General features: G+C 40.6%; 1 protein-coding gene across 2 annotated transcripts in view; it reads left to right on the forward strand.

Annotated features, from left to right (window-relative positions):
* The window catches only part of TRAPPC12 (trafficking protein particle complex 12), an 87,659-nt gene that overhangs the window by 42,016 nt on the left and 30,008 nt on the right, over positions 1 to 15,635 (forward strand). The gene's annotated exons all lie outside the window — the stretch shown is intronic.

Raw genomic sequence — 15,635 nt, forward strand, 5'->3', positions numbered from 1 at the left:
ACATTTGAGGTAAAGCAGATGTATAAGACTGAGCTCTTAGAAATTTCAGTGGTAGAAGTGTTGGCTGAGCAATTCTGGAAATCAAATTCTACTCAGCTGGAGGGAGCCCAGACTGCAAAGAATGATTTATAACCTTGCTCGGAACAAACATCAAGTTTCAACTATCCATATGCAAATACGATGCAAAGGCACTTGAACCTTTGGGGAGAGCCTAAAAGGAGGCTGTCATTTCTAGCTTCTTGTGATAACGTTTTCTCTCTGTAAACTGGCTGATAACCAGAATATGAATGCTGACGATTCTATTTTGCTTTCACCTGAGATTCTAATTTCAGGACCATCTCTAGAATGGCAAAAGTAGCAGTAAGTTTCACTGGGTGAATCTGAATTCTAGCACCCTCTTTATCTACATCGTGGCTATTTCTTTTATTCTTCAATTGATGTTTTAATATATTAAAAGTTCCCTCAATATTTCATCTTTTTGTCATAGGAGAGCCATTGGATAAAGTCATCCACTGATTTGGGTGAAGTATCATCAATACGCAGATCGACCCCCATTATATATCTTTACCCCAAACCAAATGGGAGAAATCCTGGAGGCGGTTAGGGTATCTAGTGAGGAGACCTAGATTGAGACTCCACCCAAGATGGAATAGCTATTAATTCAGAAACCTGTCATTTTCAGGATTATATCAACTTTGCCTTTGGATGCGGTTATGCTCCTTCTTGAGGAGGAAGTCCTTAGGTTTGGGGTTCTCGTGGTCTCATGGGAGCAAGTGAAGGGCCTGTACAGCTAGTTCAGCACTAGGGGGGGACCTTTCGCAGAGCGGGGGCAGTGAGGACAGTCACGTGTGTATGTTGAGGCTGCCATTAAAGGAACTTCAGCTAGAACAAAACGCAGCTGCACATACGCTTATATATCAGACTCATTGCTGCTGCTGTGTTACCATTGCTACACAAATGGCACAAAATGCCAGTTAGTTACTGAGTACAGTTTACCTTGGAACTGGGGTAGCTTGGAGATTGTCCATTTTGCTTGAAATCTGCCCCTTCGATGTGTGCAGGAAAACAATCCCCACTGAGGACCCCCATTTATTAGCACATCTGACAAAAGAGGTCACAAAATCTGGCTCCCCCATTGGCTTTGCTGATCAGAAGGTCACAAAAATGATCACATGACCTGGGACACTGCAACTGTCACAAATACATGCCAGTTGCCAAGAATCTGAATTTTGATTGCATGACCCATGGGGAATGCTGCAGTGGTTGTAAATGTGAAAAACGGTTATAGGTCACTTTTTTCAGCGCTGTTGTAACTTTGAACAGTCATTAAAAGAATGGTTGTAACACGAGGACTACCTATACTTGCTGCTGGAGGCATGAATGGTCCTCCCCTTTCTGGCTGATAATTTTTATTGAAGCTATGGACTGTTTAGGGATTCAGAAGTTCAATGCAATCCTTTTATTCTAAGTCAGTCAGCTATTTCTTTGCTGCTTTGGGAGTCATTAATTCTAGGCTAAGTACTGGAGTGCTGCTATACTTCTTTCAGATTGGATTTCTGGAGGAGAAAGTTAGGAAGCTTTGCTGGTCTGTGTTTGTGTGTGTTTATGTGCTTATGTGCGTGTAAGTATAGTTCAGTATAGCTTCCCCAACCAACAAACATGTTGAGGTGCTAACATAAAAACAATGATATCACCTCAGAAAGTGCTGAATATTTACAGGGAAGCTTTGTTTATTGGTTTTATTTTCGAGTGTGAGAGAGATTTTTTTTTAATTGTGAGGAGCAAGCTTGCAAGAGAGTTCGGAGAGAGTGTTTAATTTTTAAAGAGTGACATGCTAGGCAGGGGAAGAAGAAAACATACTGTATATCTGTATGTGCTTGTTGTTCTAGCTGATGTGGGGATGGGCAGAGAGAGAAGAAGAGAAAATGAAGCTGATCAAATGTGTTCTGTAAAAAATCAGACACAGGAGAATCAAGAGAGCAGTTCCCAGGGCCACGTTGGAGGACTTTTCTCTTTAGGAGAACTGCCTGAATCAGCAGCATTGCAACAGCCCTAGCAACAAATGCTGCTTAGTGAGTGTGTTCTGACCCTGCTGTTGTGGGCTCCAGAACTATCAAAAGATCTGGATGCTACGGCTGTTGGCAGGTACATTCTTATAAATATCCAGCCTATCTTTTTCAGTTTCAGTTTTCCCCTCGTGGCAATTGGTTATGCAGGTCAGACTCTGTCTCTTTTGCCCAGAAAGAGAGACCGTGCAAAGGCCTTCCCCATTAGCTTAATCTTGTGTTGGGCCTTTCTCTCTCCTCAAGCAGAGATACGAGGAAGACCATCACTGCAGTTAAATAACTCCACTCACCCACTAGAATCAAGCGGAGGGGAAAGCATCGGTTACCCCTGCTTAAACATGAAGGCATGAACAGACCCTCTGCCTATCCAGAATATGAGTCTGAAAGCTACTTTCTCTCTTCCCCAGTGGTGCTTTTCAAAAGGCAACTGGACTTCCTTGGGGGGATTTTTTTCTTTGAAAATATTTCACTTCTCAACTAAGAAGCTTCTTCAGTTCTGACTGAATGGTGGGGAATGGAAGAATGAATATATATATATATATATGTGTGTGTGTGTGTGTAGGTCTTTGGTTGTTCGGGTTTTCTCCCGCGTAAAATTGGAAGTGTCTTGGCGACGTTTCGACGAAGTCCCATTCGTCATCTTCAGGCTGGTGTTTTCAGCTTCGTGCTTTGAGCAGCAATGTGTGGTCTTAGCTGTTTATTCCTTTTAACTGCCAGTAGGGGTATGAACTGATTGGGTGGGAGCTTGGCTGTGTTCTGATTGGGTGGAGGTGTGTTCTGAATGGTTAGGGGCTTGGCTGTGCTCTGATTGGCTGGGGGATTGGCTGTGCTCTGATTGGCTGGGGGAGTGTTCTGTTTGGGTGGGGGCTTTGTTGTGCTCAGGTTAGTCTGAGTTGCCGGGGGGTTTAAAATGGTGAGCTGCATTGCTAATTTTTGGCTTCTCTGATTATTCTGTTATTAAAATGTTCAGTTTGGGCGATAGTTCTGGTCTTTTTAAAGTCAATTTCATGTCCTGTGCAGACAAGGGCAATGCCACGGTGGTTATGAACACATCTGACTACCAAACCAAATTAACCAACCTACTCCAAGACTCCACATACAAACCCCTAAATACAGATCCCACCACCTACCTGGAAAAAACCACCAGATCCAAATAAAAGCCTCCCCCATTAGCGAAGAGATCCAGCAAAGAATCATTCCCAGAGAGAAATCATCCAGATGCCCCAAACTCTATGGTCTCCCCAAGATACACAAGGAAGGAACCCCACTCAGACCTATAGTCAGCTCCATAGGCTCACCTCTACAAACCCTAGCCAAATTTCTCGCCAAACAACTACAGCCCTATGCAGAATCCATCATCTCACACGTAAAAAACTCATTCCAGTTTATAGAGATCATAAAGAAACAAAACTTACAGCCCAGCGACCTACTAGTGAGCTTCGATGTCATATCCCTCTTCACCCAAGTGCCTATCAAAGAAGCCTTGACAGCTATTCAAAACAAATATAACCCCCCCAAACACATCTTAGATCTGATCAACCACTGCCTATCCAACACATACTTCATCTATAATGGACAAAAATACAAACAAATAGAAGGAGCACCCATGGGATCACCCCTCTCACCTGTCATTGCAAACCTCTACATGGAACACTTTGAACCCAAGCTCTAGAAAAATCGGATCACAAACCCAAACTCTGGCTCAGATATGTAGACGACACCTTCATAATCTGGCCACATGGGAAAGAAAAACTGGACCACTTCCTCACACACCTCAACAGCCTACACCCCAAAATACAGTTCACCATGGAAACAGAAGCTAACAACCAACTTCCCTTCCTGGATGTCTGAGTCTACAAGAAATCCAATGGCTCCCTAGGACACACCATCTACCAGAAGAAAACACACACAAACCGCTATCTGCACGCTCTCTCACACCACCACCCAGCACAGATCAACTCTGTAGCCAAGACACTCATCTCCAGAACAAAATGCTTAGCTGACGAACAACACCTAAAACCCAAACTACACACTCTCACCAATGTACTAACATCCAATGGATTCCATAGAAATAAGATTACAAACCTAATCCAAAAAGAAACCCCCACTAAAATCCAAGACAAAGACCAAGAAAACGGCAAAGCCCTCCTCCCATACATAAAAGGCACCACAGACAGAATCAGTAAGATCCTCCATAAACACAACATCAAAACAGCATTCTGCCCAAACAGAAAAATATCCACCATCCTTAGAAACCCCAAAGATAAAATTGAATTAGAAAATCAAGGAGTATATGAAATCCCATGCACCACTTGTCCCACCACATACATTGGACAAACCAACAGAAGAATAAGTGCACGCACTGAAGAACATAAGAACTCAGTCAAAAAAGAGGAACCAACATCTTCCCTGGTCCAACACCTTAAAGCCACAGGACATGAAATTGACTTTAAAAATACCAGAACCATTGCCATAAGTGAACATTTTAATAACAGAATAATCAGAGAAGCCATCGAGATAGAAAAACGCCCACACAGCATGAACAAGCGAGATGATACCTCCCGCCTACCAGCCATTTGGAAACCCGCCCTTATTGACAAACAACTCCCTAACACAAAAAATGATACCAGACCCACACTCACAAAAACCACACAGTATGTCACCACCACACATCCACGCAAAAAACAAACCCAAAGCCACACCGATGACGAGGCACGACCACAAACCAGAAGCCAGACCACAGCTGCATCATTAGCCACTTTAAACCCCTCCAATCCATACATGAAGCAAACTGACACCCTCCATGAAGAGGAGACACGACCACGAACGCGAAGCCAGAAAATAGCAAGGCGGCCCAAAATCTTAAACCCCTCTGCAACTCAGACTAACCTGAGCACAACCAAACAGAACACTCCCCCAGCCAATCAGAGCACAGCCAAGCCCCTAACCATTCAGAACACACCTCCACCCAATCAGAACACAGCCAAGCTCCCACCCAATCAGTTCATACCCCACTGGCAGTTAAAAGGAATAAACAGCTAAGACCACACATTGCTGCTCAAAGCACGAAGCTGAAAGCACCAACCTGAAGATGACGAATGGGACTTCGTCGAAACGTCGCCAAGACACTTCCAATTTTACATGGGAGAAAACCCGAACAACCAAAGACCTACATACAAATACCCGCGAAAACCTCAGAAAACATATATATATATATATGTTTTCTGAGGTTTTCGCGGGTATTTGTATGGTTGTTCGGGTTTTCTCCCGCATAAAATTGGAAGTGTCTTGGCACTTCGTCATCTTCAGGGTGGTGTTTTCAGCTTCGTGCTTCGAGCAGCAATGTGTGGTCTTAGCTGTTTCTTCCTTTTAACTGCCAGTGGGGGTATGAACTGATTGGGTGGGAGCTTGGCTGTGTTCTGATTGGGTGGAGGTGTGTTCTGAATGGTTAGGGGCTTGGCTGTGCTCTGATTGGCTGGGGAGTGTTCTGTTTGGTTGTGCTCAGGTTAGTCTGAGTTGCAGAGGGGTTTAAGATTTTGGGCTGCCTTGCTATTTTTGGGCTTCGCGTTCGTGGTCGTGCCTCCTCTTCATGGAGGGTGTCAGTTTGCTTCATGTATGGATTGGAGGGGTTTAAAGTGGCTAATGATGCAGCTGTGGTCTGGCTTCTGGTTTGTGGTCGTGCCTCATCATCGGTGTGGCTTTGGGTTTGTTTTTTGCGTAGATGTGTGGTGGTGACATCCTGTGTGGTTTTTGTGAGTATGGGTCTGGTATCATTTTTTGTGTTAGGGAGTCGTTTGTCAATAAGGGCGGGTTTCCAAATGGCTGGAAGGCGGGAGGTATCATCTCGCTTGTTCATGCTGTGTGGCGTTTTTCTATCTCGATGGCTTCTCTGATTATTCTGTTATTAAAATGTTCACTTTTGGCAATGGTTCTGGTATTTTTAAAGTCAATTTCATGTCCTGTGGCTTTAAGGTGTTGGACCAGGGAAGATGTTGGTTCCTCTTTTTTGACTGAGTTCTTATGTTCTTCAATGCGTGCACTTATTCTTCTGTTGGTTTGTCCGATGTATGTGGTGGGACAAGTGGTGCATGGGATTTCGTATACTCCTTGATTTTCTAATTCAATTTTATCTTTGGGGTTTCTAAGGATGGTGGATATTTTTCTGTTTGTGCAGAATGCTGTTTTGATGTTGTGTTTATGGAGGATCTTACTGATTCTGTCTGTGGTGCCTTTTATGTATGGGAGGAGGGCTTTGCCGTTTTCTTGTTCTTTGTCTTGGATTTTAGTGGGGGTTTCTTTTTGGATTAGGTTTGTAATCTTATTTCTATGGAATCCATTGGATGTTAGTACATTGGTGAGAGTGTGTAGTTCGGTTTTTAGGTGTTGTTCGTCAGCTAAGCGTTTTGTTCTGGAGATGAGTGTCTTGTCTTTGGGACAATGATAACATGGATGATTGAGAATCTCCATAGACATAATGTCTCTCTGGGCTTCTGTTTGGGGATGATGCATGGGATTGATGTGGTCTGAGAATGTGTTATTAAGCCTGTTTTTTCTCATCCTGAAATAGTGTCATACTTCACTTCCGAGCGTGAAAATAAATCCCAGCTCCCTAGAAAAGCTGCTCCATATTTTGCAGCTCGCTCAGAGCAGGCACTTCGCAGATTAATCTGGCTGGATAAGTAATTTCAATGCAAGGAAGAATGAAGTCATATATACATATGCCTATTGCAGTTCACAGCAGTCAAGGCTTATATATACAGTGAGGAGAAAAGGTATTTGATCCCCTGCTGATTTTGTATGTTTGCCAACTAATAAAAGAAATGATCAGTCTATAATTTTAATGGTGGGTTTATTTTAACAGTGAGAGACAGAATAACAACAACAAAAATCCAGAAAAATGCATTCCAAAAAAGTTATAAATTGGTTTGCATTTTAATGAGTGAAATAAGTATTTGACCCCTTCGCAAAACATGACTTAGTACTTGGTGGCAACACCCTTGTTGGCAACCACAGAGGTCAGACGTTTCTTGTAGTTGGCCACCAGGTTTGCACAAATCTCAGGAGGGATTTTGTCCCACTCCTCTGCAGATCCTCTCCAAGTCATTAAGATTTTGAGACTGACGTTTGGCAGCTTGAACCTTCAGCTCCTTCCACAGATTTTCTATGGGATTAAGGTCTGGAGACCGGCTAGGCCACTCCAGGACCTTAATGCAGGAGTCCCCAACCTCCGGTCCATGGACCAGTACCCGCTGCAACATGCCAGCAACCGGTCCGCACAAACAAGGAAAGCCCCATTCGCGGGATGCAGGCAACACACAAAACCACACACTCTCTGATCCACAGAAAAACTTTTCTCCACAGAACCGGTTCCTGGTCACCAAAAGGTTGGGGACTTCTGCCTTAATGCACTCTTGAGCCATTCCTTTGTTGCCTTGGCCGTGTATTTTGGGTTATTGTCATGTTGGAATACCTATCCATAACCTATTTTTAATGCCCTGGCTGAGGGAAGAAGGTTCTCACCCAAGATTTGATGGTACATGGCCCTGCCCATCGTCCCTTTGATGCAGTGAAGTTGTCCTGTTCCCTTAGCAGAAAATACCCCCAAAGCATAATGTTTCCACCTCCATGTTTGATGGTGAGGATGGTGTTCTTGGGGTCACAGGCAGCATTCTTCCTCCTCCTAACACTGCGACTTGAATTGATGCCAAAGAGCTCAATTTTGGTCTCATCTGACCACAACACTTTCACCCAGTTCTCCTCTGAATTATTCAGATGTTCATTGGCAAACTTCAGACGGGCCTGTGCTTTCTTGAGCAGGGGGACCTTGCGGGCACTGCAGGATTTCAGTCCTTCATAGCATAGTGTGTTAACAATTATTTACTTGGTGACTATGGTCCCAGCTGCCTTGAGATCATTGACAAGATCCATCCTTGTAATTCTAGGATGTTTCCTCACCGTTCTCATGATCACTGAAACCCCACAAGGTGAGATCTTGCATGGCACCCCAGACCGAGGGAAATTGACAATTATTTTGTGTTTCTTCCATTTGCGAATAATCTCACCAACTGTTGTCACCTCTCATCAAGCTGCTTGGCGATAGTCTTGTAACCCATTCCAGCCTTGTGTAAGTTTACAATCTTGTCCCTGACATCGTTGGACAGCTCTTTGGTCTTGGCCATGGTGGAGAGTTTGGAATCTGATTGATTGATTGCTTCTGTGGACAGGTAACAAGCTGAGATTAGGAGCACTCTCTTAAAGGGAGTGCTCCTAATCTCAGCTCGTTACCTGTATAAAAGACACCTGGGAGCCAGAAATCTGGCTGATTGATAGGGGATCAAATACTTATTTCACTCATTAAAATGCAAATCAATTTATAACTTTTTTGAAATTTGTTTTTTCTGGATTTTTTTGCTGATATTCTGTCTCTCACTGTTAAAATGAACCTATCATTAAAATTATAGACTGATCATTTCCTTATCAGTGGGCAAATGTACAAAATCAGCAGGGGATCCCTCACTGTATATATACAAGCCTTGGCTTCTGTATATATGGCATATACTGTGTATATACTACATCTATCTATCTATCTATCTATCTATCTATCTATCTATCTATCTATCTATCTATCTACACAATATATATGTGTGTGTGTGTGTGTGTGTATGTATATATGTATGTATGTACCGTATATGCCGGCGTATTAGGCGACCCAGCGTATAAGACAACCCCCATCTTTATAGCCGGGCCACATTCCTAGAACGTCGTCTTATACGCCGGAAACTACCAGTATTTCCGGCGTATAAGACGACTCGGCGTATAAGACGAGCCCCGTCTTTGGCGCCGATTTCAGTGCTCGCGGAAGTCGTCTTATACGCCGGCATTTACGGTATATGTATATTGTATATATTGCTCCAGTATTTAAATCCTAAGATTTTTCTTCCTGCTTTCCCAAATTAACAAATATTTTGCATCTCTTTCTTTGCATGTTTATGTGCTATCTGATTTGAGAATCATAGCTTCCTGCCTTCCAGAAGGTTTCAGCCTTTATTATCAGTGATCTCATTAGAAGACAGGGATGATTAGAAATGATGATAGAAAAGCCACATCATTTCTTCTCATCATCAGAGAATCAAGTAAGCAAATTCAGTCAGCTGAACCCTTGTAAAAGCTTATTATCCTCAGTTAGTCTTTGCAGATGATTTGCTGATGCTTATCTAGAAGCACTAAACATTTATCTTTGCTTTCCTTTTGTTGATTTCATATATAATCCCAGAGCAATAATTGTGCAAAGCATGAGTATTTAGCCTACATCGTTCACAAGAATAATGCTGTGTATATAAACATATTCACTCAATATGTTTAGTTTCTCTGCAATCTCTTTGTTCTAATTTATGCTGCTTTAGTTCCCATAGTATCTTGTTGACTACTTTTTTTTGTTTTGGGGGCCTTTGCAGAAAAAGTACTCTGTTGGCTTTAATGTTTTTACCAATTATACATTCAGTTTTTTCACTTGATATACTTTGTGCCAGTGTATGTTAAAATGATTGCTTTCTGAAGAATATACTTTGCATTTTATATTTTAAATCTGTTTATATGCTAGTACAAAATTGTAGCATATCCTTCCTATTGTTTTTTTTTTAAGTTTTCTTAGCATCCATTTTTTTCTCATAAAATGTAAAGCTTTATCAGCAGATTTAGGTGAAAAATGGTGCATCTTTTCTATTAAGCATTTAGCTATAGGCTTTACCTCAACAATTATTATTTCCAGGGAGGAAAAAAGTATTGCATAGCCTTTAGTAGAGCCATTTGGGGATTTGTATGTTTGGTTTTGTTGTTTATTTTTCATTTGGACCACCGCTCTTCCTAACATAAATCAATATATTTTTGTCCTGGAAAATCAGCTTAGTAGGGGATTGTCTTCTAGCTAACCAAAGCTGAAGCTTAGATGTTAATTTTTTTCTTCAGTTCACTTTTGTGAAAAATGTATTCCTAAATCTAGCTGGGATCACAAACACTGGTATTGGGCTGGAGTATAGTCCAGCAGGCATTCAGCTGGAGAGATGTTGGAAAGTGGAGGAAAGAAATGTAAAAGCAGAAACTATGAATTGATTTCAACCTTCCAGGGATTATTGTGACACACGGTTCCTGCTTCCAAAAGAACCATCTTTAGGTGAATAACAGTTGGTTTAAAATAGTCTGTTGGTGGAAGCATTGATTAGATTGTCTTTTTCCCCCACCACACTCAAGAGGCATAGTCAGCTTAATCATTTGAAGTATAATTGGTACTTTCTGTAAGATTATCAAGCCAATGGTGAGACAATCTTACACTTCTAGATTGCAAATACTTGAATTACAGCTGTAGTGTTTAGTCATTTAGTGAGTTGGTTAATTACCTTAAAAACACTTTAATCAGGAGCACCTTTTAGTTGCTTAATCAAGCAACAAATTGTAATGTTTGATTGTTAAAACAAATACTTTTAAAAGAAAGGAGACACTGCTTCTCTTCAAGGATTGGCAAAGGCCACCTCTAAAATGATACAAGGCTTATGTGCACCATGTTTAGATGCCCATCTAAAGTTGATGCCAGTCTTTTAATTTCACTTTCAATTTTTTAATATTGGAATACCATTTTATAGTAATCAACTATGGTTCTATCACAAAGCAAGAAAAGGTGTGCCTGGATCACTGGTCTTGGAATTTGACTGGAATTTCAATGGAAAAGACGTACTTTGTAATTCAGAGTACTTCTGGAAAGTGAAGAGAATTACTCCCAATGACATAATCACACAAGAATAACTCTTTTCATCCCTTTCCTCAAATTTTCTAAGTGTTGTGGAAAAATATGTATCAGTTTGGGAACAGGATATAGATCAGGGGTCTTCAAACTTGGCCCTTTAACTCCCAGAATTCCTCAGGCACGTTGGCTGAGGAATTCTGGGAGTTAAAGTCCACAAGTCATAAAAGGGACAAGTTTGAAGACCCCTGATATAGAGGCTGTTGATGATATCATTGTTAAAAATAAGCCCCATCATCATAAAAGCCAGCTATACTCCAGACATAAAGATGAACAATCTGGCTTTATAGAAGCTATTTTAAAGCTATTTTATTCTTTTGGCCTTGTTCTCTTTATCTTTTCCAATCAAAACAATAGAAAATTTTAAAGTTCCCAAGTTTTTAAAGTAGATACCGTATTTGGAATACCTCAGCTGGTAACACTATTTAGCTGGCCTTTGTGGATCTCAGAAGCTAAGAAAGTTTGGCATCATTGATTTTCAGATAGTAAACCATCAGAGAATACCAGACAGGGAAATAAGAAACACATCCTGGAAGACAGCAGTGGCAAACCACTTACATGACACTTCTAAAAAAATTGCATGGATACAGTTTCAAGAAATTGGGCTGAGCTCCATGGCATCTTTATGCTGAACATAATAATAATGATGATGATGGGGAGGGGGGAGGAGGGGGACCTTGGAGATCATCTAGTCTAACCCCCCTGCTCAGGTAGGAAACCCTATACCATTTTAGATAAATGGTTGCTCAGTCTCTTTTTAAAAACTTCCAGTGTTGGAGCATTCACCACTTCTGGAGACAGGTTGTTCCACTGATTAATTGTTCTAACTGTCAGGAAGTTTCTCCTTAGTTCTAGGTTGCTTCTCTCTTTGGTTAGTTTCCATCCGTTGCTTCTTGTCCTGCCTTCAGGTGCTTTGGAGAGTAGCTTGACTCCCTCTTCTTTGTGGCAGCCGTTGAGATATTAAATCTGTTAAAATATTAAATTATCAGACTTTCACTGGGCAGAGTCCACTGAGCCTATTATGTTGGTACTTATGAGGCTTTGATAATTTCATGCTCATGGCACAGTGTGGAACTTTGTTATCCAAGTTATTGTTGTCTTTTGTCCTTCAGAACCTTCACGTATCTTGTGTAATCTTCATTGGCTTTTCATCTGGAGGTCTTGAGGAGTTTCCAAAACATAAATCTGAACACCTTTTCTTATCTCTTGATAAGTCCATACCTGAGCCTTTGCTTCTCCAATTCTACAGCCACAACTGAGCCAAGCTCGCACTACCTCAAAAACATAGTCCCTCATTGGGACTCCCTCCGGAAAGACCTCTATGGGACCATACCCTCCCTTCTTTCAAACATTGTCTCACTTTGTTAAATTCTTTCCCAGTGAGGAACAAATGCCCTTGAATTTTAGACTGCATTCTCTGAACAAAGGCAAACCCTTTGCTCATGTTACTTTATCTAAAATAAAATAACATGAAGATGATTCTTTAATGGCACTATACACGTAGTTAAGTTGAATGAACTTGCCTAGAAAGAAAGAACTATGCAGTGCTCTTGATTGGAAGCTGTAGTATCAGTAATCTTCTTGGCAATCAGATAGATTGGCACAGACACTCGGTGCCTTGTATGTCCTGATCAGCAGAAATTATTAGCTAATTAAATTATAAGCTGTACTTTAATAAATCCCATTCAGTTCTCTTTAGACAGAGTATTCCACAATGGTGATTTCAGCTATGAGAGTGTTTGAGGCAGCAGAGTAGAATGGACATAACCTATCTTTTGCTAGAGATAGGTGGCTTGGGCACCATCTTTATTTTGCTGCATGTGGATTTCATTTTAATCAGAAGAGTTATAAAGCGAGCTTTGCAGTGTAGAAGGAACGGTGGTTTAGCTAAGAATTAACTCCCTAAATTTGCTAAATCCATAGTATTACTAGCTAGATAAACACATTTGAAGAAACTCACCTAAGGAATTAGTGTAAACGCGTTATTTCTTTCATTGATTTTAGTTGAGGTACCTCATGATTGGATTCTAATTCATGGATAAGTAATAGGGACAGCCACATTAAATCCTCTTTCTTCTAACATTAAAATCTCTTCTAGAATTGTGGGGACATTCCAGAAGAATGGATACAGTAGTATGGAAAAATTAGAAAACTTTTCTCTCTTTTTTATTTCCACCAGTTTGAAAACATTGTTAGACTGTATTTTTCCCCATAAAGAAAACAGTTTTGTACACAGAGCAACTGGTTGCACATTATTGTGGCAAGGACCAGAATTCCTTGGTAGAATAAGTGCAATATGAACCGAAGACATTTTCAATTAATATCAGCTACCAGGAGCTGAGCAAAGTTCTGCCTATTAACCTTCAGAGCTCCTGCCTGCCACACGCAACTTCCTCTGTCTCTATTTTCTTCCTCTTTCGCCAAAGATTTTAGACAGTGGGGTAGCTAGGTAATTTTATTCCCTGCGTTTAATAGTTTTATGGATTATCCAGTCACTCAGCTTTACAGTGGACATGAGGAACACAGTAAATATTTCTTCTTCACTATGCTGTGCATTTTCTCTATTTGTCCATTACAATGTATTTGCACTTTTTAAATCAACCTTGAGTTTTTAAGCATAAACAGAAGGAATACACTCTGTGCTCTTTTGCATTTAATTTGCTTTCTTATTACTGCATTTTTTTAAAAAAAAATTATTATAGATGTAGATGTAGAAAAGACCGATCAAATAAAAAAAACTAGACTTGGGAAGTTCCCATTTGAGAAAAATAATGGATGGGGTTATATGGAAGAGGCATTTAAAATCATGTGTGGCATGGAAAAGTAGATATAGAGAAGATTTTTTTTTCCTTTCACAGTGTTAGAAGTTCAGATTCTATAGTGAAGTTAAATACGAGCAGATCCAGGATCAATGAACGAAAGCCTTGTTCTATGTAATGCATGACTTCAGAATTGATTTCTGTCAGATGTAGTGATGGCCACTGCAGTGAGGAGGTTGTAAACAGAAACCAGGCAGCACCAGGCCCAATTTGGCTGATCTCAAAAAACTAAGCAGAGTCACTTCTGGCTCAAAGTTGGGCATATTTAATTGTGGCTGTGTCCATGAAATCACCAAAAGTCAGACTTAGAGAAATTCACTGACAATAGGGCTGGTCATGATGACTGGCCTAAATGGCTCTATTATTACCTTCTAAGTTATGCCCATCATCCCACAATATCATGATTGATGGGAAGCCTTAAGGGCAATATTCTCTCTTTCCAGATGTACTGGCTACCTATGGGCTTCTTACTGTTCTTTGTTTTAAAAATAGATAGATATAGATATATATTGCCGGCCTTCAAAAAAGCTATTAAAACTCTCCTGTTCCGGCAGGCCTGGGGTTGATGTCCCCGGGGGGGGGGGCGGGATTCATTTGGGACATGCTGTGTGAATGTATTCATTTTTAATTGTTTTACTTGTTGTTTTAATTTTGTACGCCGCCCTGAGTCCCTAGGGATTGGGCGGCACATAAATTTTACAAACAAACAAACAAATAAATAAATAAATAAATAAATAGACATATAGATATAGTTGCCTAGCTGGCAACTTCTGACTACATATAGAGTTTATGTCTGTCTATCTGAATGTCTATCATCTATCTATCTTTGAAAACGGATAAAGGAAAGAATGATGTTATAACAGCTGCATAATGATGTTATAACCTCTAACAAAGTAGAAGTTTTGGTTTCTGAATTGTTTGAACTGTACTCCAAAAATGAGCATTTTTTGATGAGAAGAATGTGGAGAAATAAGACAAGATTCTTTCCCTTTAGATGGAACTTCTCCCCTTTCTTAAACGTGTAACTGAAAAGTGGTCCTTTGTGTTTGTCCACAACCACACATTCCAAACATACTTAAAGGCAGAAGTACTAAACATTTTATATAACCAGCAAGAAGCTTGATTTATGGAGTAGTCGCTATTTACGTTTCAAGACTTTCGAAACAGTTGTTCAATCGTTTATTTATATTTACATTCAAAAGATTGACAAGCCAGAAATGCCCTTGTCAAAGGAGTATGTCCCTAAGGAAGCTGCCCATTTCTGATGTTTACCTAGAAGAAAACCTACCACTGAATTTTGAAGTATATATTCCTGTCCTGTTCAGCCTTTTGAGGTTGCTGCTCCAACCTATCCTGAACATGAAAAACATCCCAAAGAGTCCACTTTTTAATTTGAATATTAAAATTGCTCTCCTCTCTCTTCAGCCCTTTTCTTTTTCTTCCGTGCTTCTTGATTTACTGTTGCCTCCTCCATTCAAAGAAAGCTGTCGTCATCTTATCCTTGATGAAAAAAATAACTGATATCAGTAGCTGAAAGTTGAAATCAGCACTGCTGCTATCTAATGGCTATATTGCCTTTCACTAGCTTGCTGAATAGTTGCTTCTCTGATCTCCCATCTTCTCTCCAGCAAATGGCATGCAGTGGCCGATGCATAATAACTTGTCCAACTAGTGTTGTGAATTAAAAATGAGAATTCGTCTGGGGTCAGTGTCACGGGTCAAGAAATGGATTTAGATGCAAGTAGCCATGTTGAATTTCTGCTAACTGCTCCTTACCTATTTGAAATGATGTGGTTGTGCAGATTGCACTCCAGAAGATGATAAATAACCAGCTTGTCCGGGCAGCTAATCACTGATTGGCAGGGGGAAAAGAGCAGTGGATAATAAACTATCAGAAGCTCTGAATTCCAGTCAGTCTTGGAAAATCATTTACAGTAGGCATAGCTGGTAGCATCT

The sequence above is a fragment of the Crotalus tigris genome, unplaced genomic scaffold (assembly GCF_016545835.1).
Source record: "Crotalus tigris isolate CLP2741 ecotype Arizona unplaced genomic scaffold, ASM1654583v1 scf7180000024439.5362192, whole genome shotgun sequence".
Taxonomy (NCBI): Eukaryota; Metazoa; Chordata; class Lepidosauria; order Squamata; family Viperidae; genus Crotalus; species Crotalus tigris.